Here is a 23,874-nt window from a genome sequence, read left to right as displayed (position 1 = left end):
GATTGGATGCTTATACTCTGGTAATGCAAATATCCTCTGGTTAGGAGATAGCCCATGGTTCCTCAAACAATGGTCAGCTTCGAAGCATATTTCTGTAACTTTTAGAACTTTACTACGTCAGGTTAATAAGATTAAAATATGTTTCATGCGATTAAACATTCTTTTGAATATTGACCACTTCCACAAGACAAGCTCGAACCCAATCGGGCCAAGCTCCCGTCTCAAATCTGTTCAAGTGGAGTTTGAGCTTGGAAGCAAGCTGAAAGATGAACTCGGGATTGCTCAAGCTTTGATCGGTGACAGTACAATTTAAAAAGTCATGCAACACTTCTATCATAACTAGATGGTAAACTGGATATACTATAAATCTATACAACAAAATCTCGACTGTATAACAATACAACTTTGCTTCCCATCATAAACATTAGAGCTAGACAAATACAACTTTAATTCTAGCCTAGTGTCCTACATAATGCGACATCTAGACGTGCAAAAAAAGAGTGCATATCAGGCTTATTCAGAATATATGCCACTATCATCAACACCCATAATATTCTGAAGTGAAGTTGGAATCGGAGGCAAATCAATGTCGACAACACCTTCCAGCATGCGAACGACTTGCCCCATTGACGGCCTGTGGACCTCGTCATCCTGCATGCACCAACAAGCCACTCTACAGGTAGCATCCAACTCCTTTAAATTGCCATCTCCTCCAAGCCGACCATCGAGCAAGCACAAGACATCTCCTTCATTCACTTTATATGCAGCATAAAGGGGGAAGTACCGATGATTTCCAAATCTCGTGTTCCCAGTAGTCCTCCTCCCAGAGATCAATTCGAAGAGCACAACACCAAAGCTGTAGACATCTGCCTTGTGAGTAATAGCATGACTGATACGTCTCCAACGTATCGATAATTTCTTGTGTTCCATGCCACATTATTGATGTTATCTACATGTTTTATGCACACTTTATGTCATATTCGTGCATTTTCTGGAACTAACCTATTAACAAGATGCCGAAGTGCCAGTTGCTGTTTTCTGCTGTTTTTGGTTTCAGAAATCCTAGTAAAGAAATATTCTCGGAATTGGACGAAATAAAAGCCCAGAGGCCTATTTTCTCACGAAGCTTCCAGAAGTCCGAAGGAGAGACGAAGAGGGGCCACAGGGTGGCCAAACCCTAGGGCGGCGCGGCCCCCCCCTTGGCCGCGCGGCCCTGTGGTTTGGGCCCCCTGTGCCGCCTCTTGACCTGCCCTTCCGCCTACAAATAGCCTCCGTGACGAAACCCCCAGTACCGAGAGCCACGATACGGAAAACATTACTGAGACGCCGTCGCCGCCGATCCCATCTCGGGGGATCCCGGAGATCGCCTCCGGCACCCTGCCGGAGAGGGGATTCATCTCCCGGAGGACTCTACACCGCCATGGTCGCCTCCGGAGTGATGAGTGAGTAGTCTACCCCTGGACTATGGGTCCATAGCAGTAGCTAGATGGTTGTCTTCTCCCCATTGTGCTATCATTGTCGGATCTTGTGAGCTGCCTATCATGATCAAGATCATCTATATGTAATTCTATATGTTGCGTTTGTTGGGATCCGATGAATAGAGAATACTTGTTATGTTGATTATCAAAGTTATGCTTATGTGTTGTTTATGATCTTGCATGCTCTCCGTTATTAGTAGATGCTCTGGCCAAGTAGATGCTTTTAACTCCAAGAGGGAGTACTTATGCTCGATAGTGGGTTCATGCCCGCATTGACACCGGGACAGTGGATGTAAAGTTCTAAGGTTGTGTTGTGCTTGTTGCCACTAGGGATAAAACATTGATGCTATGTCTAAGGATGTAGTTGTTGATTACATTACGCACCATACTTAATGCAATTGTCCGTTGTTTTGCAACTTAATACCGGAGGGGTTCGGATGATAACCTCGAAGGTGGACTTTTTAGGCATAGATGCAGTTGGATGGCGGTCTATGTACTTTGTCGTAATGCCCAATTAAATCTCACTATACTCATCATGATATGTATGTGCATTGTCATGCTCTCTTTATTTGTCAATTGCCCAACCGTAATTTGTTCACCCAACATGCTGTTCGTCTTATGGGAGAGACACCTCTAGTGAACTGTGGACCCCGGTCCAATTCTCTTTACTCGAAATACAATCTACTCGCAATACTTGTTTTTACTGTTTTCTCTGCAAACAATCATCTTCCACACAATACGGTTAATCCTTTGTTACAGCAAGCCGGTGAGATTGACAACCTCACTCGTTTCGTTGGGGCAAAGTAGCTTGGTTGTGTTGTGCGGGTTCCACGTTGGCGCCGGAATCTCCGGTGTTGCGCCGCACTACATCCCGCCGCCATCAACCTTCAACGTGCTTCTTGGCTCCTCCTGGTTCGATAAACCTTGGTTTCTTTCCGAGGGAAAACTTGCTGCTGTGCGCATCATACCTTCCTCTTGGGGTTGCCCAACGAACGTGTGAAATACACGCCATCAAGCTCTTTTTCCGGCGCCGTTGCCGGGGAGATCAAGACACGCTGCAAGGGGAGTCTCCACTTCTCAATCTCTTTACTTTGTTTTTGTCTTGCTTTATTTTATTTACTACTTTGTTTGCTGCACTAAATCAAAATACAAAAAAAATTAGTTGCTAGTTTTACTTTATTTGCTATCTTGTTTGCTATATTGAAAACACAAAAAAATTAGTTCACTTGCATTTACTTTATCTAGTTTGCTTTATTTACTATTGCTAAAATGGCCAACGCTGAAAATACTAAGTTGTGTGACTTCACAACCACAAATAATAATGATTTCTTATGCACACCTATTGCTCCACCTGCTACTACAGCAGAATTCTTTGAAATTAAACCTGCTTTATCGAATCTTGTCATGAACCATCAATTTTCTCGGTGTTAGTTCGATGATGCTCGCTGCCCATCTCAATAATTTTGTTGAACTATGTGAAATGCAAAAATATAAAGATGTAGATGGTGATATTATTAAACTAAAATTGTTCCCTTTCTCATTAAGAGGAAGAGCTAAAGATTGGTTGCTATCTCTCGCCTAAGAATAGTATTGATTCATGGACTAAATGCAAGGATGCTTTTATTGGTAGATATTATCCCCTGCTAAAATTATATCTTTGAGGAGTAGCATAATGAATTTTAAACAATTAGATACTGAACATGTTGCTCAAGCTTGGGAAAGAATGAAATCTCTGGTTAAAAATTGCCCAACCCATGGACTGACTACTTGGATGATCATCCAAACCTTCTATGCAGGACTAAAGTTTTCTTCGCGGAATTTATTGGATTCAGCTGCTGGAGGTACCTTTATGTCCATCACATTGGGGGCGGCTACAAAACTTCTTGATGATATGATGATAAATTACTCTGAATGGCACACGGAAAGAGCCCCACAAGGTAAGAAGGTAAATTCCGTTGAAGAATCCTCTTCCTTGAATGATAAGGTTGATGCTATTATGTCTATGCTTGTGAATGGTAGATCTAATGTTGATCCTAATAATGTTCCGTTAGCTTCATTGGTTGCACAAGAAGAACATGTTGATGTAAACTTCATTAAAAATAATAATTTCAACAACAATGCTTATCGGAACAATTCTAGTAATAACTATAGGCCATATCCTTATAATAATGGTAACGGTTATGCTAATTCTTATGGGAATTCTTACAACAATAATAGGAATTCACCCCCTGGACTTGAAGCCATGCTTAAAGAATTTATTAGTACACAAACTGCCTTTAACAAATCTGTTGAGGAAAAGCTCAATAAAATTGATATTCTTGTTTCTAGAGTTGATAGTCTTGCCTCAGATGTTGATCTTTTGAAATCGAAGGTTATGCCCAATAGGGACATTGAAAATAAAATTGTTACTACAGCAAATGCCATCCAAGTTAGAATTAATGAGAATATAAGATTAATGGCTGAACTGCGTGCTAGGTGGGATAGAGAAGAAAATGAAAAACTAGCTAAAGAGAAAAATGTAGTTAAAGTTTGGACTATTACCACCACTAGTAATGATAATGCTACACATGTTGCTGCACCTCCTACTCATACTAATAAAAGAATTGGTGTTAGCAATGTTTCCACTTCTAATGCAAAGCGCGAAAAACTGCCTGAAACTGCTAAAACTGCTGAAACCGCTTGCGATAAAGCTCGCTGAAATTTTTCCAACATTGGGGATGATGATCCCATTGCTTTAGATTATAATGGTTTGAATTTTGATGATTGCCACATCTCTGAAGTTATAAAGTTCTTGCAAAAACTTGCTAAAAGTCCTAATGCTAGTGCTATAAATTTGGCTTTCACGCATCATATTACAAATGCTCTCATAAAAGCTAGAGAAGAGAAACTAGAGCGCGAAGCCTCTATTCCTAAAAAGCTAGAAGATGGTTGGGAGCCCATCATTAAGATGAAGGTTAAAGATTTTGATTGTAATGCTTTATGTGATCTTGGTGCAAGTATTTCTGTTATGCCGAAGAAAATTTATAATATGCTTGACTTGCCACCGCTGAAAAATTGTTATTTGGATGTTAATCTTGCTGATCATTCTACAAAGAAACCTTTGGGTAAAGTTGATAATGTTCGCATTACCGTTAACAATAATCTTGTTCCCGTTGATTTTGTTGTCTTGGATATTGAATGCAATGCATCTTGTCCAATTATATTGGGAAGACCTTTTCTTCGAACTGTTGGTGCTATTATTGATATGAGGGAAGGAAATATAAAATATCAATTTCCTCTCAAGAAAGGTATGGAACACTTCCCTAGAAAGAGAATGAAGGTACCTTATGATTCTATCATTAGAACAAATTATGATGTTGATGCTTCATCTCTCGATGTTACTTGATACACACTTTCTGCGCCTAGCTGAAAGGCGTTAAAGAAAAGCGCTTATGGGAGACAACCCATGTTTTTACCTACAGTACTTTGTTTTTATTTTGTGTCTTGGAAGTTGTTTACTACTGTAGCAACCTCTCCTTATCTTAGTTTTGAGTTTTGTTGTGCCAAGTTAAGCCGTTGATAGAAAAGTAAGTACTAGATTTGGATTACTGCGCAGTTCCAGATTTCTTTGCTATCACGAATCTGAGCCCACTGCCCTGCAGGAAGCTCAGAAAATTATGCCAATTTACGTGCATGATCCTCAGATATGTACGCAACTTTCATTCAATTTGAGCATTTTCATTTGAGCAAGTCTGGTGCCATTTTAAAATTCGTCAATACGAACTGTTCTGTTTTGACAGATTCTGCCTTTTATTTCGCATTGCCTCTTTCGCTATGTTGGATGAATTTCTTTGATCCACTAATGTCCAGTAGCATTATGCAATGTCCAGAAGTGTTAAGAATGAGTGTGTCACCTCTGAATATGTCAATTTATATTGTGCACTAACCCTCTAATGAGTTGTTTCGAGTTTGGTGTGGAGGAAGTTTTCAAGGATCAAGAGAGGAGTATGATGCAACATGATCAAGGAGAGTGAAAGCTCTAAGCTTGGGGATGCACCCGGTGGTTCACCCCTGCATATATCAAGAAGACTCAAGCGTCTAAGCTTGGGGATGCCCAAGGCATCCCCTTCTTCATCAACAAATTATCAGGTTCCTCCCCGAAACTACATTTTTATTCGGCCACATCTTATGTGCTTTTTCTTGGAGCGTCGTTTTGTTTTTGTTTTTGTTTTGTTTGAATAAAATGGATCCTAGCATTCACTTCATGGGAGAGATACACACTCCGCTGTAGCTTATGGACAAATATGTCCTTGGTTTCTACTCATAGTATTCATGGCGAAGTTTCTCCTTCGTTAAATTGTTATATGGTTGGAATTGGAAAATGATACATGTAGTAATTGCTATAAATGTTTTGGGTAATGTGATACTTGGCAATTGTTGTGCTCATGTTTAAGCTCTTGCATCATATGCTTTGCACCCATTAATGAAGAAATACATAGAGCATGCTAAAATTTGGTTTGCATATTTGGTTTCTCTAAGGTCTAGATAATTTCTAGTTTTGAGTTTGAACAACAAGGAAGACGGTATAGAGTATTATAATGCTTTCAATATGTCTTTTATGTGAGTTTTGCTGTACTAGTTCATCCTTGTGTTTGCCTCAAACAACCTTGCTAGCCTAAACCTTGTATCGAGAGGGAATACTTCTCATGCATCCAAAATACTTGAGCCAACCACTATGCCATTTGTGTCCACCATACCTACCTACTACATGGTATTTTCCCGCCATTCCAAAGTAAATTGCTTGAGTGCTACCTTTAAAATTCCATCATTCACCTTTGCAATATATAGCTCATGGGACAAATAGCTTAAAAACTATTGTGGTATTGAATATGTAATTATGCACTTTATCTCTTATTAAGTTGCTTGTTGTGCGATAACCATGTTTATCGGGGAACGCCATCAACTCATTGTTGAATTTCATGTGAGTTGCTATGCATGTTCGTCTTGTCGGAAGTAAGGGCGATCTACACTGAGTTGAATGGTTTGAGCATGCATATTGTGAGAGAAGAACATTGGGCCGCTAACTAAAGCCATGTTCCATGGTGGAAGTTTCAGTTTTGGACAAACATCCTCAAATCTCTAATGAGAAAAGAATTAATTGTTGTTGAATGCTTAAAGCATTAAAAGAGGAGTCCATTATCTGTTGTCTATGTTGTCCCGGTATGGATGTCTAAGTTGAGAATAATCAAAAGCGAGAAATCCAAATGCGAGCTTTCTCCTTAGACCTTTGTACAAGGCGGCATAGAGGTACCCCTTTGTGATACTTGGTTAAAGCATATGTATTGCGGTGATAATCCGGGTAGTCCAAGCTAATTAGGACAAGGTGCGAGCACTATTAGTACACTATGCATGAGGCTTGCAACTTATAAGATATAATTTACATGATGCATATGCTTTATTACTACCGTTGACAAAATTGTTTCATGTTTTCAAAATCAAAGCTCTAGCACAAATATAGCAATCGATGCTTTTCCTCTATGAGGACCATTCTCTTTACTTTCAATGTTGAGTCAGTTCGCCTATTTCTCTCCACCTCAAGAAGCAAACACTTGTGTGAACCGTGCATTGATTCTTACATACTTGCTTATTGCACTTATTATATTACTCTATGTTGACAATATCCATGAGATATACATGTTACAAGTTGAAAGCAACCGCTGAAACTTAATCTTCTTTTGTGTTGCTTCAATACCTTTACTTTGAATTATTGCTTTATGAGTTAACTCTTATGCAAGACTTATTGATGCTTGTCTTGAAATGCTATTCATGAAAAGTCTTTGCTTTATGATTCACTTGTTTACTCATGTCATACACATTGTTTTGATCGCTGCATTCTCTACATATGCTTTACAAATAGTATGATCAAGTTTATGATGGCATGTCACTCCGTAAATTATCTTTGTTATCGTTTTACCGCTCGGGACGAGCGAGAACTAAGCTTGGGGATGCTGATACGTCTCCAACGTATCGATAATTTCTTGTGTTCCATGCCACATTATTGATGTTATCTACATGTTTTATGCACACTTTATGTCATATTCGTGCATTTTCCGGAACTAACCTATTAACAAGATGCCGAAGTGCCGCTTGCTGTTTTCTCGCTGTTTTTGGTTTCAGAAATCCTAGTAAAGAAATATTCTCGGAATTGGACGAAATAAAAGCCCGGAGGCCTATTTTCTCACGAAGCTTCCGGAAGTCCGAAGGAGAGACGAAGAGGGGCCACGGGGTGGCCAAACCCTAGGGCGGCGCGGCCCCCTTGGCCGCGCGGCCCCGTGGTTTGGGCCCCTCGTGCCGCCTCTTGACCTGCCCTTCCGCCTACAAATAGCCTCCGTGACGAAACCCCCGGTACCGAGAGCCACGATACGGAAAACATATCGAGACGCCGTCGCCGCCGATCCCATCTCGGGGATCCTGGAGATCGCCTCCGGCACCCTGCCGGAGAGGGATTCATCTCCCGGAGGACTCTACACCGCCATGGTCGCCTCCGGAGTGATGAGTGAGTAGTCTACCCCTGGACTATGGGTCCATAGCAGTAGCTAGATGGTTGTCTTCTCCCCATTGTGCTATCATTGTCGGATCTTGTGAGCTGCCTATCATGATCAAGATCATCTATATGTAATTCTATATGTTGCGTTTGTTGGGATCCGATGAATAGAGAATACTTGTTATGTTGATTATCAAAGTTATGCTTATGTGTTGTTTATGATCTTGCATGCTCTCCGTTATTAGTAGATGCTCCGGCCAAGTAGATGCTTTTAACTCCAAGAGGGAGTACTTATGCTCGATAGTGGGTTCATGCCCGCATTGACACCGGGACAGATGACGAAAGTTCTAAGGTTGTGTTGTGCTTGTTGCCACTAGGGATAAAACATTGATGCTATGTCTAAGGATGTAGTTGTTGATTACATTACGCACCATACTTAATGCAATTGTCTCGTTGTTTTGCAACTTAATACTTGGAGGGGTTCGGATGATAACTCGAAGGTGGACTTTTTAGGCATAGATGCAGTTGGATGGCGGTCTATGTACTTTGTCGTAATGCCCAATTAAATCTCACTATACTCATCATGATATGTATGTGCATTGTCATGCTCTCTTTATTTGTCAATTGCCCAAGCTGTAATTTGTTCACCCAACATGCTGTTCGTCTTATGGGAGAGACACCTCTAGTGAACTGTGGACCCCGGTCCAATTCTCTTTACTTGAAATACAATCTACTGCAATACTTGTTTTTACTGTTTTCTCTGCAAACAATCATCTTCCACACAATACGGTTAATCCTTTGTTACAGCAAGCCGGTGAGATTGACAACCTCACTCGTTTCGTTGGGGCAAAGTAGCTTGGTTGTGTTGTGCAGGTTCCACGTTGGCGCCGGAATCTCCGGTGTTGCGCCGCACTATATCCCGCCGCCATCAACCTTCAACGTGCTTCTTGGCTCCTCCTGGTTCGATAAACCTTGGTTTCTTTCTGAGGGAAAACTTGCTGCTGTGCGCATCATACCTTCCTCTTGGGGTTGCCCAACGAACGTGTGAAATACACGCCATCAATGACCATACACCCACTCCGGTGCGAGGTAGCCAATGGTTCCACGAAAAGTGGTTAGCGCCGCTTTGATGTCACGCTCGAGAAGCTTCGCCATGCCGAAGTCGGCAATTTTGGGGGAGAATTCAGCATCCAGTAGTATGTTCTCGGGCTTGATGTCACAGTGTATGATGCAGTCCCTGCATTCCTCATGCAGGTAGGCCAAACCTTTAGCGATACCGATGGCAATGTGAACCGATGGCAATGCGATGGCGAATACACCAACTCAATACACTGGTCTCTTTCGAAAAGAGATGAGAAGCTAACGAACCGTTTGGCATATACTCGTAGACCAGCAGCCTTCTGGTCCCTTGGGTGCAGAATCCTAAGAGGCGCACAAGATTGCTGTGTTGAATCATCCCAAGAGTCTGTACTTCGCTCGGAATTGCTTCTCTCGCTTGCCCGAGGACTTTGAGATTCTTCACAGCGATGACAGCTGATCCTGGCATTATTCCCCTGAAGATACTTCCGAATCCTCCCTCGCCGATTTTATCGGAGAAATTCCGTGTGGCTTTCTTGATCTGTGGGTAAGAATAGACTAGAAGAGGGCCTTCTGCCTCAAACTCAGTGAACGCAAACCAAACCCTCCTGAATCTCCATAGCAGCCACAGTACCACTACCAAAGAAGAAATGGCTATGGACCCAGTGACCAACAACACGATTCCTTTTGTTTGTAAGCCTTTATTCTTGCTGAGTTTGGAGCCCAAACGGAGGTAGATCTTGGTGTACGGAGGCCTAGCAGCCGAGCTTAGATTGTACAGGTTGTGGTACCAGAGCTTGCACCCATGGCCGTAGGAGTAGGCGACACAATAGCATTTGCTCCGGCAAGCCGCTCTGCATTCTTGGTCGTTTCCGGCCACATCGTCGCGGGCGTTGTAAGGAAGCCCTTGCAGCTTGTCCAGCGGGGCGAAGGAGTCGTCGTGCTCCGTCTGGCCGTCGGACTCGCAGCTCAGCGGCAGAGACCTCGAGCAGCCGGTGACGAAGTACCCGAGTCCCCATTCGATCGGGTACGACGGCGCGTATCCGTCGACGCAAGCGCACTTCCCGCCGCTAGAGCAGACGCCGAAATCGCCGCAGAAGAACCCGCTAGATTTGCAATCGGAGGGGAAGATCCAGCGAGCAACCCAGCCGGCGCCGGCGGTAGTGCTGTTCTTCGCGGCGTGATCCGATTCAGACCACCACATCAGGCTAACCTGCCCCAGACGGAACTCCAAGAACTCGGGACGGTTCGGGCTCTCCGGGTGGTTCAGCAGCAGCGAGCTACCATTGTCCTGAGAGGACATCATCCAGTCCGGGATGGTGCCACGGTTATCGTGCCCGTCAGTGGTGAGCACGAACACGTTCCCCCGGCTCGCATCCACGCTGAGGCTGCCGTTGTGTGAGAAATCCTTGAATATCAGTGAGATGTTCTTCCCGGTGTCCCTGTCGAGCCCGAGCCTCGCGCCGGGGAGCAGCGCGTCGCCGGGATAGTCGAAGCTCTTCCACAGTACCAGGGAGGAGTTCCCCTGGTCCCTGACCACCAGATCGCCGTTGTCGAGGAGGACCGCGACAGCGGCGGAAGACCTATTGCCAGCCGGTGACCACCAGAGGCTGGCCCCGCTCTGCTTGATGTACAGGCTGCCGCCGAACATCTCGAGCGACGCGGTCAGCAGGTCGGTGACGACAACCCTGTCACCGAGCCAGAAGATGGGGCTGTTCTCTACCATGTTCCTCATTCGGACGCCCAGGTAGTAGTGGATGCCGGGGCCCGGGGAGAAGAAGCCCAGCTCGAACGCGCCGCTCTTGGAGACGAGGGTCTGGTTCCCGGAGATGCTCTCGCCGGCGAGGATGGTGTCCGTGGAGGCAGACGCAACTGTTGGAATTAAGCACGTCGATGCCAATACGGCATCGTGCGCATTGTCGTATACAAGTGGTATACGTCTGTGTATACGAGTAGGTCTTGTGTTGTCCGGTTTGTGTAAGATTAGGAGTCCTAATTCTACTAGGTTAGCTACACAAAGACTACTACATATACACCTGTAACCCCCTGTAATATGTACCGAGAAAAGAAAGAAGGGAAATTCTAACCGGAAGCGCCGCACGATCGCGTGACTTGTGCGGCGGCTACGTTGTGATTCGTGTGCAAAATCCTATAGGGGAGAGCGCGTGTCCGGTCCCGCATGTCGCTCATGCTTGGAGTTCCTGTCGGTAGGTGGGCCTCACATGTGGTCACGATTCACAAAAGGGCATCGTTCAATTCGCACACTCATCCTTATCCCTAACCTTTTTTTTTCCAACCGGGCTTCCACCCCTTTCCATTGCAATAACGGAAATAACAGGTCTTACAAAGTCACTTTTTTACAATAAAGAAAGGGGAGTAGGATGAAACGGGAAGCGAGTTGGTGCAGTATCAGGAAACCCACTGCAAGCATTCGACATCGAATACCTGCCATGGGACAAAAACCTGATACCACAGACAACAAACTAGAAGTTTTCCAGGTAACAACACATAAGCCTCCACATGGAAGGACAAGATCCAAAAACTACAGATACTAGGGATAACAGAAACGACCACTACAACTCAGGAACAAGTCTAAACCAACAGCCAAAAGCAGGTCGCTACTCCATCAAGCGCAAGATCAGGCTTCAGTAATCATCAGCAGTTGTCCTGGAGCGGCGGAGCTAGGGCGCGAAGCATAGATGGACGAGGCTGCTGTCATCATCTTCTGGGCGCCCATCGTCAGACGGCTTTTGTCCTCGGCCTTCAGTAACCCTGCCCAATATATCAACAAAGCAATAGAAGAGAAAGTGATTTACTTGGGAGACCTCAACACATGATCATCAAAGGTTACTTTATTCCTTACTCGTCCAAATGGCCCGACAAGTAGCCGCAATCAGAATCATAAAAAATCTCTCAAAACCAGGATTGAATCTATGGAACCAAGCCATCGCTTGCCAAAAATTAGTTGGAGCACAACTAGCCCCCATTGTCGATCCCAAGACCCCCCAGACCACTTTGGAAGTGTTGCAAGCAAAAAACAGATGATCACTAGTCTCAACCTGATTGCAAAAAGAACATAAAGGGGAACCCATCCAATTCCTTTTCCTCAAATTTTCTCTGGTAGGCAAGGCGTTTCTACAAAGTTGCCACATGAAAATCTTTATTTTCAAAGGTATTTTTGTTCTCCAAATCCATTTGTTATGAGAACCGGCAAGAGGTAACTCCAAAAACTTGTAGACTGATTTAGTCGAGAAGATGCCATTTCTATTTAGTTTCCATGAGATTCTATTAGAGATGCTAGACAAGGGAAGATTCCCGAGCTTGGAGGTAATGCGATTCCAGGTTTCAAGCAAGCTTCCATGAAGCCTTCGCCGAAAAGGGATGACATAATTACTGTCAACACACTGTTGGACAGTGCAGTCTTGCATTTGACAAAGGTCAAAAAGAACAGGGTAAAGGTCACAAAGAGGAACATCATCCATGTAGGTATCTTTCCAAAGCCTACAAATGTTGCCTTGACCTAAGGAAATTTTCCTTCCCGCCAGATAGGTATCTTTTACTTTTATTAACGCCTTCCAACATGGAGAGTCGTTAAATTTAGGTGTTACATTCGTTATCGTTTTCCTTCTCAAATATTTTGCTTTAACAATGGTTTGCCACAAGCCATCTTGCGTTTCAAGTTTCCACCACCACTTGCAAAGAAGGCTAATGTTTTGCTTACGGAGGTCTTTGACCCCAAGGCCACCTTTGTTTTTAGAGCGGCACACTCTAGACCACTTTACCATATAGTAACCCTTTTTTTCTTTTTTACCATGCCATAGGAAGCGTCTTCTATGTTTATCAAGCTTTTCAATGAACGTTTTGTTCAAAAGGAAGAGTGACATGATATAAGAAGGGAGACTTGAGAGGCAAGCATTCACCAGCACCAATCTGCCCCCAGATGAGGAAGCGCTTTTCCAAGCATCCAGCTTCTTGACAAATTTTTCATCGATAAAAACGAGATCAGAATTTTTAAGATTGCGGAAAGAAACAGGAACCCCTAAATATTTCATAGGCAAAGTACCAATTTGACAACCAAACATAGACGAGTAATGATCAGCAATGGTATTATCACCTCCAATAAGGAACAACTCGCTTTTTTGGAAGTTTATTTTCAGGCCCGACATTAGCTCAAAAATGTAAAGGAGGAGTTTGAGATTTAAAGCTTTCTCCAGATCATGGGAAATACAAATGACAGTATCATCAGCGTATTGCATTATCGCCACCCCTTTATCAATCGGGTCGGAGCCGGACCGGTCAACAAGCCATTAGCTTGGGCCTCCAAAACCATTTTTGTTAAGCATTGAACCGCAGAATTAAAAAGGAAGGGGGAGAGAGGATCGCCTTGCCGGACCCCTTTTGCACTTTGAAAATAGGGACCCATCACATTATTGATCTTCACCGAGATAGTACCATTATGGAGGATTTGCTTGACCCTATTGCACCAGAAATCACCAAAGCCCATGGCCTTTTGACAATCAAGGAGAAACTCCCAATTCACTTTATCGAAAGCTTTCTCGAAATCAAGTTTGAGGATGATCCCCACATGTTTCTTAATGTGTGTATGGTGCATCAATTCATGAAGGGACATAATACCGTCAACAATATTACGGTTTTTTATGAAAGCATTTTGATGGGTACTAATGATTTTTTGCAAAAAAGGCTCCACCCTGATAGTAAGAACTTTGGTAAGCAACTTGTAAATGCATCTGAGAAGACAGATAGGTCTATATTGAGTTATCTTCTCGGCATCCGAGATTTTAGGAAGGAGGGTAATGATACCATAGTTAAGCCTTTGAACATCCAAGGAACCCTCATGGAAGGCATACAATAAATTCATGATGTCACCTTTAACAATGTCCCAACAATGTTGGTAAAATTCAATAGGAATATTATCGGGACCCGGGGCTTTATTCTTTTTCATAGAGAAAAGAGCATCCTTAACCTCTTCCATAGTAAAAGGTTTGCTAAGGATTTCATTGTCCACATCATTAATTTTCTCATGTGATTCCCACATATCATGATTAAACTTGAAGATGTTGCCAGGTGCCGGACCAAATAAGCTTTTATAATAAGTTGTAGCATGCTCTAACAAATTATCTGTCCCCTCAATCACAAGGTCATTATCTTTTAGAGAGAGCATGGTATTTTTTCTCTTGCGGCCATTAGCCACACGATGGAAATAACTTGTATTCGAGTCTCCCTCAAGGAGCCACTTTTCATGAGATTTTTGGTACCACAAGAGCTCTTCATTAGCATATAACTCCATGAGTTCAACAGAAATAATGGTTTTCCGAATACAAAGAGAAGGAGGTAAATCAGAGTTTTCCTCAAGAGCCTCAAGAGTTGCTAATTCCTCTTTAAGTTCCAATTTTCTTTTCTTGGCATGGCCATAAATATTTGAGCCCCAGCCTTTGAAGAATTTTTTAAAACGCTTCAGTTTTATATTGATGACGTCGATAGGATCACTGCTGTACACCTTTTTCCTCCAAATCTCAGTTACTAAAGGAAGGAAATCATCCTTTTTGAACCAAGTCGTATCAAAACGAAATTCCCTACTCTTAACACCGCCAATTGGGATAGAGCCCGAGTCAAGCAAGAGAGCATTATGATCAGAGAGCTCTCTAACCAGCTTCCTAACCGAAACCAAAGGGAAAAGGTCCTCCCAATCAGGGGACATGAGAACTCTATCGAGCTTCTCCAAGGTAGGCGACGCTTGTTTGTTAGACCATGTAAACTTCCCTCCATGCATGTAAATTTCACGCAAACCAAGGGTATGGATAACAGAGTTGAAAAGATCTGAGGAGTGGTTGATTACGAAATTAGTGTTCTTCTCTCCACTATGTCTTAAAATATTAAAGTCACCCCCTACAATGTAAGGCATAAGGAGACCATGGCAAAAAGAGGACATTTCAGTAAGGAAATCAAGTTTATCCTCCTCATGTGGAGCACCATAAACCACCATTAAGGCCCAATTACATTTTTTCGTTTTATCCCAAAGCACAAATTGAAGCATGAAACGACCAAGCTTAACCGCACTCACATCCAGGGAATCAATTTTAACGCCACAAAGGATACCACCTGATTTGCCCATAGAAGGGATCCACTTCCAGAAATAGTTATTGCTGGGGTCCAGCTTACGGAAGAAACTCATCTTATACTCTTTTTTCATGGTTTCCTGGATACCAATGAAATCAAGGGAATAATCATGCATCATATCTTTGATGCAGGCCACAATACCTTTTTTCCCCACACTTCTACAATTCCAAAAGGCACCTTTCATTTAAAACGAGATGGTTTGTTTTTTGCTCTGACAACCCTGCCAGGATTCTGGGCAGATTTGTTGTCAGAGGTAGTCTCAACATTGGATCTACTTCGAGTATTAGGCCTAGAGCAAACTACAACAGATTTCTTCCTCGCAGATCTTTTTTTCCTACTTTCAACAATAACAAAAGCGTTTTCATTGTCAGAATTATCTGCCCAGTCCATAGATAAAGGAGTTTTTTCGCCTGTGTTATCTTCAATGAAAAGGGTATTAGCATGTGAGGATTTATTAACATTTTTATTAGCCAAGTCACTTCTAGCATTTTCCAAATCTCTAAGCATATCGACCGAGGAAAAATTGTTATCAGGAATATTAACACCCAATTTGTGCGCACGCAACACTAGCTCATCATTAGAGAGGACAGCAAAGGAATTCTGGACAGGCAGGGATGAGTGAGTCGACATACCTTCAAGATCCCTTTTTCTTGCAGCCTCGGACACTTTCCCCATAATGTCCATGTTGACGTTGTCCGCAAGCCTGGTGCTGCACCTGGTGTCTTCAGGTACAGATTTATCCTCCTCCATAGATGCCGAGTCCGGAGACTGCACAATGTATGCCGGAGAACCAGCAGGTGACGATGATGAATTTTCTGCCATCTCAGTAATGGTGGGCAGAGGAGGCCAGGAACCAGCAGGCAGGTTTTGAGCATAAGGAAGAAGCAGATTTTGCAGCGGAACCTCCGTAGGAGACAGCGTCTTGTTTTCTTGGAGAATAGGACAGGGAAACAGCCACTTATTCGAAGTAATTGCCTGAGAAACTGCCGGGGGGGAAACTTGAGAAGCTGCCATCTTCGCCTCATGCTCTCTAGTCATAGACTCAATGAGCAACTCAGAGCTACCAGCCTCATCATCTTCCTGTGAGTCGGACTCGGTATTAACATCAGGCACCACGACATCATCATGTTTCCTGGTGTGCCCAACTGTATCAGACTGGCTGCCAAGGTTTTGTTCTTCAGAACTTTCCTCATGGAGGTTGCTATTTTGATCATATCTAGCTCTTTTAGGGGAAGGAGCTCCCGAATGGCCACCCACCGCCACAGAAGGTTGAGTTTTAGGAGGGCCTCCCACAACAATTTTGTCAATCTCATAGAAGAAGTCATAGAAGTTATCTCCAAGACAACCTTCCGCAGAAGCAGGGATCATCTCTACATCACGACAGCCAATAAGAACTCGGACATACTCGGGCTTGTGCGGTGGTCGAAGGATCCAACTCCGGAGAGACACCAACCAACCCACCAGCATAGAAAACATTGGTATCACATCTTTTATCAAGGGAATGTTGCTCACTTTGACCCAGGCCTTACGTAGGACAGCTTTTGCCCCAATTGAGGCTGTCCGGGTAGATAACCTCACGGTCGCATCCACAGTCTTGAGATGCATCTTAGCCCCATAATAGACGAGCACGCTCAACCTCCACGACGAGTAGGGAACCTCATAATGTACTCGGTTAGGGCCCAGGGATCTTGCAGTGCATCTCCAACTATCACCAAAAGCCACATTGAACTCTTTCTCAAGCTCTCTATGAGTTACATCCCCCTCCAACACAGTAATCACTACACTACTAGCTCTCTCTTTGCTCTGCTTTGCAGAACTATGGTCCGGCATGTAGAAGAAACCACGCCCATGAGCTTGGAACCCACACATTGATGGAACACACTCCCAGGGTAGAATAGTTTGACAGATCTGAGCAACATGGCCCAATTTTTTGCACCGGTCACAACGAATGGTAGGGCAACGAGCAGTATAATGACCAGAAATGTTGCAGTGGAGGCAGGGAGGGGGATCAGCGGCAACCATGGGACGATTGGGACCAGGCCCTTGATCAATCAAGGTCTTACCAGAGGGGGCTGAGGAAATAGTTTCCTGCCGGCGCTGTTCCGACGCCCTCGCTGCCCTCTCCCATCGGTCATCAGATTGCAGCGAGCCGGAGCCCCTGGTGTTGTTGGAGGAGGTCTGAGGAATATCCTCCCTCTGCCAGACATGCCGGCCGCGCCCACGAGCTGCTGGCTGGTTTCGGGTTCCCCTGCCCGGGCCGAAACGCCCGCCGCCGCCATCACCCATGACACGCGGGGGAGAAGCCGCCACTTGAGCAAAGGACCGAGGATCGCCGGCAACTTTCCCACTCCACCAACGATAGGGATTCGGTAGTGGGGGACGGGGTGGAAGAAGGAACCCTAGGTTTTGACCGAGAAATGAGCGAGGAGGGAGTCGAGATCCGATCCGGCGGCGGCAGCGGGGATGGGTATAAGAGGCGTAGGGTTACTCGTCCCTACCGGCGGCGACCACCATTGTTGCGAGAAACGAGAGGTCGTAGGATCATGACACGTGCTCGGATCACGCGTCGCCATGGCCGAGAGGGCTTTGGGCCACGGCCCAAGTCCGGCGACCGGGCAATCTCTCGATTCCCGTGACCATGGCGGCCCACCGAGAATTCCCGCCGCCGGCGAACGCGGGACGAGCCAATCCTTCCACCGCCCTGGATCGATGAGGTGGTCCTCCCTTGGACGCGACGGTTGCGCCACCGCGAACTGTTGATGAAGAGCCCGGGGACGCGGCATGATGAGCTCCTCAATAGAGGCTGGAAAAGGCGTCGGATCCGATCCCAGCGTCTGCGGAGCCGCATCTCCCCTGCCGAAGAGCGACTCCGGCGGCAACGGCCGGGACGGGATACGAGCATCATGCCGGGGAAAAGCGATCGCGCCGCCGAGCTGGATTATCTCATTCGCACCGAGCGCCCTCGAATCGACGATGATTTCCTTGGAATCGAGAAGGAGGAGGCGCGCCCGGGCATGGTGAGCCACAAGGACTCCATCGAGGAAGGGGAAATTCCGGCGATCGCCGGGAATCGGGCGGACGGCGTAAGTCACGCGCCAGGACGAGACACGGGACGAGGACGCCATCTCTCCTCTCCTTATCCCTAACCTCTTATCCCCTCACGAGAGTTCCTGCTGTCCACTCATCTCTCTCTCTCTCGTCACACACGGAGAGCAGCGCCTGTCCCCGACGCCCACGGCGCGCTGCAGGGAGGATTCCGACAGGCCACGGCGGAGGAGTGCAGCACGACCAACGGCAGGCCGCCATCGACGAGCGCAGCGCGACCCACGGAGGGCTCCGGCAGGCCGCCGCGAGGAGGCTTCCGCCCCTAGGCAGGGACGCCCCTAGAGCAGCGTCTCTCCGGGCGAGCACAGCGCGGCGCAAGGAGAGCTCCGCCAGGCTGCCGCCGAAGTGCGCCGCGCGATGCACAGATCGATGCGGCAGGGCGTCGCCGACGGGCGTGAGGAGACGCCCGCTCCAAGGACGAGGACGCCATCGACGACGAGCACGTGCGCGGCGAGAAGGTCGCCGCAGAGCACAAATCGGGGGAGGCTGCTGCCACGGAGCGTCGATTGGGGAAGGCCTCCATGCGTCGCCGAGCATGGGGACATGTGCGCGAGGAGGCCGCCAGCGACAAGCACGAGGAGGAGGACTGTCCGGTCAAACGCAAGGAGGCTGCCGGTGACATGCCGATGGAGGCATGTACGCGACGAGGCCGGTCGGCCGATTTGCACGAGTTTTCTATCCATCTCTGCATCCCAATTTGCTGATTTTTCTAATTCTAGTAGGAGTACTGAGAATAGTTTACCCTGCTCAAGTTGATTTGCTTGTTTGATGAGATACAGCTCTTCAACCTCGTGGTCTTGAGCTACGGGTGTGGACTGGAGTCTAACATGGAGCTGCAGTTTTCCTTTGTTTAATTTTGCAGTTATGAAGTGATAACCTGATAACTAGAAAGTGCTAATCTGGTGGTTATTTGCAAGATAAATAACCTCCACGAGTCCATGTATAGATTGGCAGTTGTTAAGGGTTAGCTTGATCATGGCTGAGTAATAATCTGGTAGTTGTTAAAGATTAACTTAGTCATGGCTAAGTAATAATCTGGCAGTAACACTTAAAAAAAACTCGCAGCTGTTAAGGGTTAACTTGGTCATGGCTAAGTAATAACCTGGCTGTTGTAAGGATTAACTTGGTCATGGCTATAATAACCTGGCAGTTAGTAGGTTATAATATGATAATTAATAGCAAGTAATCTAAAATCTAGAGTAATCAGGTTACTGCTATTAAAAACTGGTAATCATCTCAATTCAGAAAGTGAACTTTTTCTACATGAAGAAATGATGTCCACTGAATGTTACCAAAAATTGTGAAATCAAGTATTGTACATTTACATGTAGCATCTAATAATATGCCTTTACATGTAGCATCTAATAATTTTTTACAGAAAAGTATGATGCTGCATAGACTTTTTTTGGCAATTTAATGGGCCATCACGGTTGGGACTACATGCAGAAACGAGACTTTTGTGGTGGGCATCAGGAACCACATTTTGCTCGGGGCCAGTACCTACGTGGGCTCACCTTACGCCAACAGACCAGAGGACAGCTACTGCATGCGCTCTTGATGGGGCCCAGCGTGACAAGGGAGTCAGGCAGTAAGCAGCCGCCGCACAGATCAATAATTATGCGGCGCCGCCGGGTAGTACAGTCCAAGAAAGAAAGAGGTGTTACGAGAGGCTCGACACGGGCCTCTAGCAATCCAAATCGTGTTGTTTTGGTGTGTTCCGGCGAGACAAAAATCGTCAGAAGTTTTACGTACGTACTGACTAAGACTAGGAAAGCAATCTAGTTTCAGCTAGCTATCGTTGTATATCCACGATCGATCAAGCAGCCAGCTTGGTTGCTTAGCTCGGCTTGTGGTTTGTTCGTGCGTGCGTCTAGCCGGATCGTCGTTCGTCGTCGCTCACGCCGGAAAGTACACGGCGTGTTGGGTCAGTTCTAACAATTGGTATCAGAGCTCGAGTTCATCGTCCGTGATCTGCTGAAAGTACAAGGAGGTCATGGCGATGGTCAAGGTTGGCGAGACATCGGCACCGGTGATGGAGACGGTGGGGCCGGCTTTGTATCCGCGCCTCGATCGCAAGGACTACGGGCTTTGGGCCCTCAACATGGAGGTGGCTATGGAAGGCTGCGGAGATCCGGGAGGCCGTCGATCCGAGCGGCGATGACTACGTCAAGGGAGGGGCGAAGTACACGAAGGATCGCAAAGCACTAACGGCGATCTATTCCGTCGTGCCGAAGGACGTGATGCAGCACCTCGTCGGAAAGAAGTCGGCGAAGGATGCGTGGGAGACGATCAAGACCTTACACCAAGGTCATGCCCGCGTGAGGGAAGCGCATCTTCAAACTTTGACGAAAAGTTATGAAGATGCGAAGATGGAGGAAAGCGAGACGGTTGATCGGCTTGCCGCCCGTTTCGTCACCCTCATCAACGCAATCGGGGGTTATGGCGAGAAATTGGATGAGGTCAAGAACGTCGAAGGTTCTTGCGTGCCGCACCGGCGCGCTATATGCGATTGTTACATCGATCGAACGAGTGTATCGACACCGAATACACCGACGGTTGATGATCTCGTTGGAAGATTCAAGGCCCACGATGAGAGAATCCGGCTTAGCTTCGATGATCCGGACCGAGTGAGCACTTGATGCTCACGAAGCGACGGTGGATGACTCTTTCGAAAGAAAAGCAAGGAGGGTCCACGAGCCGCGAGCAACGGGAAGGAGAAGCAACGCCGGCGAAAAAGTACATCGGCGAGCGAGGAGGAGGAAGATGACGAAGCTCCACCGCGAAGGAAGTTTGACATAAAGAAAGTAAGGTGTCATAAATGCGGCAAGCTTGGTCACTTCAAATCGATTGCCGAGAACCACTCGAAGGAGAGGGCCTTCATGGCCCGGCAAGGAGATGATAGACCGATGATGTCGATGCTCGAGGAGTGCAAGCGAGATGGATAAGGAGGAGTTAGCTCCTCCGGTGCCGGCTATGGAGATTGTGACGCTCGTGGAAGAGAAGGTTTACCTTCATGACAAGCGAGGGACGAAGACGGGTGGCAACGTCGCGGTGCCTCGACACGGGCGCGAGCAATCATATGACCGGCGACAAGTCCCTATTCTCGGAATTAGATCTCTCGGTGGGAGGCACCGTTCGATTCGGTGACGGGTCAACGGTCGATATCGCAGGGCGAGGCAATGTCCTGCTTGAGATGCAGTATGGCGGTCCTAAGGTACTCACTAATGTGTACTATATTCCCAAGTTAAAGAGAAATATCATCAGTCTTGGTATGCTTGCGGAGCGTGGATGCAAGATTGTGATGGAGGATGAATATCTATGGGGATATGATCGTCGAAGGCAGCTCATGATGAAGGTGGAGAGGTCGAAGAATAGACTCTACTACCTGGACTTGGATCGGGTGGATCCAATATGCGATGGATTTTCAGTCGGGAAGCCACGGAGTGCCCCGTGCCGACGTAAATCTAAGTTTGTCAAGGAAGAAAAATCAAGGCATCCAGCTGCGAAGAAACATGCACGTTATATGCCTCGGTTATGCCAAGAGATACTCAACTTTGCTGTTGCTAGTATCAGTGAAGGTTGTACATGTACGAGACAACCAGAAGACAGCGCTACGCTTGGAATTAATCAAGCGCGCAACAGTGCGACGTCGGCAGAACCAGACGATCCAGAAGATGTATGCTCTCCGGGCACCACGTCTGGAGGCGGCGCTGGACCAGAAGGGCCAGAAGAAGTCGCATCGGGTGCACTTGGAGATGCCTTGTGTAGCCCTGCAAAGAGGCGAACCAGCCCGTGTGTTGTGTGGCCAGGAAAAAGCAAAGAGCAAGCTGGAGAGACTCCACCAGGAGGTTCAGAAGGAGGGCATAATATTCTTGAAAACGGGCCACAAGAAACGAGCCCAGGAGAAGGCACGCAGGGAATGCTGCTTGGATTCCCTATGTCGCCAGCAGGCCAAAGGGACATGCGTGGTGTCCCAGCAACAAGAAGAGATGAAGACCAAAAGCACCGGTCAGGAACGTACGAACCAGAAGAGACCAATCCAGAAGCTGAAAGTCGAACTAGTGCATCGCTAGAAGGAGTCAAGCCAGTTTTATGCTACATAGAGCTAGCTAGGAAGCTTAATCAGCATAGTTTGGCTGGCTCTGGATATAGGTGCCTAGGCCAAAAGCAGCGGCCAGAATCATACGAGCTAGTTACTTTTGCTATATCTTTCGAGAAATACTTCGACAAGGTAGTAAGCAAAAGGAGAATAGAAGGAACCAAGGAGACGAAGGATGGTAAGCGACAAGCCATGGAGAAGCCGGCGAAAGTAAAGACGGTGACATGGAAGATACAAGGAACGACGAAAGCAATGTCGACAATGATGGCCGAAACGGTGAAAGCAATACCGAGGGTAACACCTACGCAAAGTAAGTGGCGTATTTGGGACCCTGGTCGAGGTGAAGCGCACATCGTGCTTAGGGGGGTGATTGTTGGAATTAAGCACGTCGATGCCAATACGGCATCGTGCGCATTGTCGTATACGAGTGGTATACGTCTGTGTATACGAGTAGGTCTTGTGTTGTCCGGTTTGTGTAAGATTAGGAGTCCTAATTCTACTAGGTTAGCTACACAAAGACTACTACATATACACCTGTAACCCCCTGTAATATGTACCGAGAAAAGAAAGAAAGAGGTGTTACGAGAGGCTAGACACGGGCCTCTAGCAATCCAAATCGTGTTGTTTTGGTGTGTTCCGGCGAGACAAAAATCGTCAGAAGTTTTACGTACGTACTGACTAAGACTAGGAAAGCAATCTAGTTTCAGCTAGCTACGTTTGTATATCCACGATCGATCAAGCAGCCAGCTTGGTTGCTTAGCTCGGCTTGTGGTTTGTTCGTGCGTGCGTCTAGCCGGATCGTCGTTCGTCGTCGCTCACGCCGGAAAGTACACGGCGTGTTGGGCCAGTTCTAACAGCAACCAAGAAGGCACTCCCATCGAGCAGGATGAAGAAGAGGAAGACAAGCGCCGCCGATTTGGGCGGGGAGAAGCCGAGGTTGAGCTTGATCGGACGAGCTGCGCCCTCGCCATTGGTGGGCATAAATTTCAGAGGAACGAACAGGGCGTGTGGAAGAGATCCAAGCACCGCTAACCTTCCAACAATCATCCTCCTGTTGGACCAGTGATGGTGGCGAACGCACCTCTCAGCCCCCATCGCTGGCTCGTCCTGCTCCCGAGTTCAGCAAAGCTTCACGGTTCAGCAAGATCATTGGTGTGCATAAGCCGCAAAAAGATTCAGCAAGGCTAGTTCGCACTTCAGGTTGGCTGTTTGGTTTACGCCGTCAATTTGCTCGTGGGAACCAGATACACCAGCTCCTGCTTTAATCATTTCGCCATCAGAGGGAGTATTCATGCACGACCATCTTGCTTTGTTGACAAATCAATGGTCTTCTTCGTACTGTCATAAGTCATAACGCATCGATGTATCACTACAGTGTACCTGCATGACTTTTGAGTGTCCTCGTCAAGACTTATTATAGAACGATAGAGAGGGAGAGAGATATGCGGAATATG

The 23,874-nt window shown here is 46.3% G+C and overlaps 1 pseudogene; it reads right to left on the bottom strand.

Annotated features, from left to right (window-relative positions):
* Positions 1–403: 403 nt before the first annotated feature.
* LOC124668224 lies at positions 404–23,496 on the bottom strand (annotated as a pseudogene).
* Between the last annotated feature and the right edge of the window lie 378 nt (positions 23,497–23,874).

The sequence above is a fragment of the Lolium rigidum genome, chromosome 6 (genome assembly GCF_022539505.1).
Source record: "Lolium rigidum isolate FL_2022 chromosome 6, APGP_CSIRO_Lrig_0.1, whole genome shotgun sequence".
NCBI classification, from domain to species: Eukaryota; Viridiplantae; Streptophyta; class Magnoliopsida; order Poales; family Poaceae; genus Lolium; species Lolium rigidum.
The sequence above is the reverse complement of the archived record's forward strand: the minus strand, read 5'-3'. Positions and strand labels throughout refer to the sequence as shown.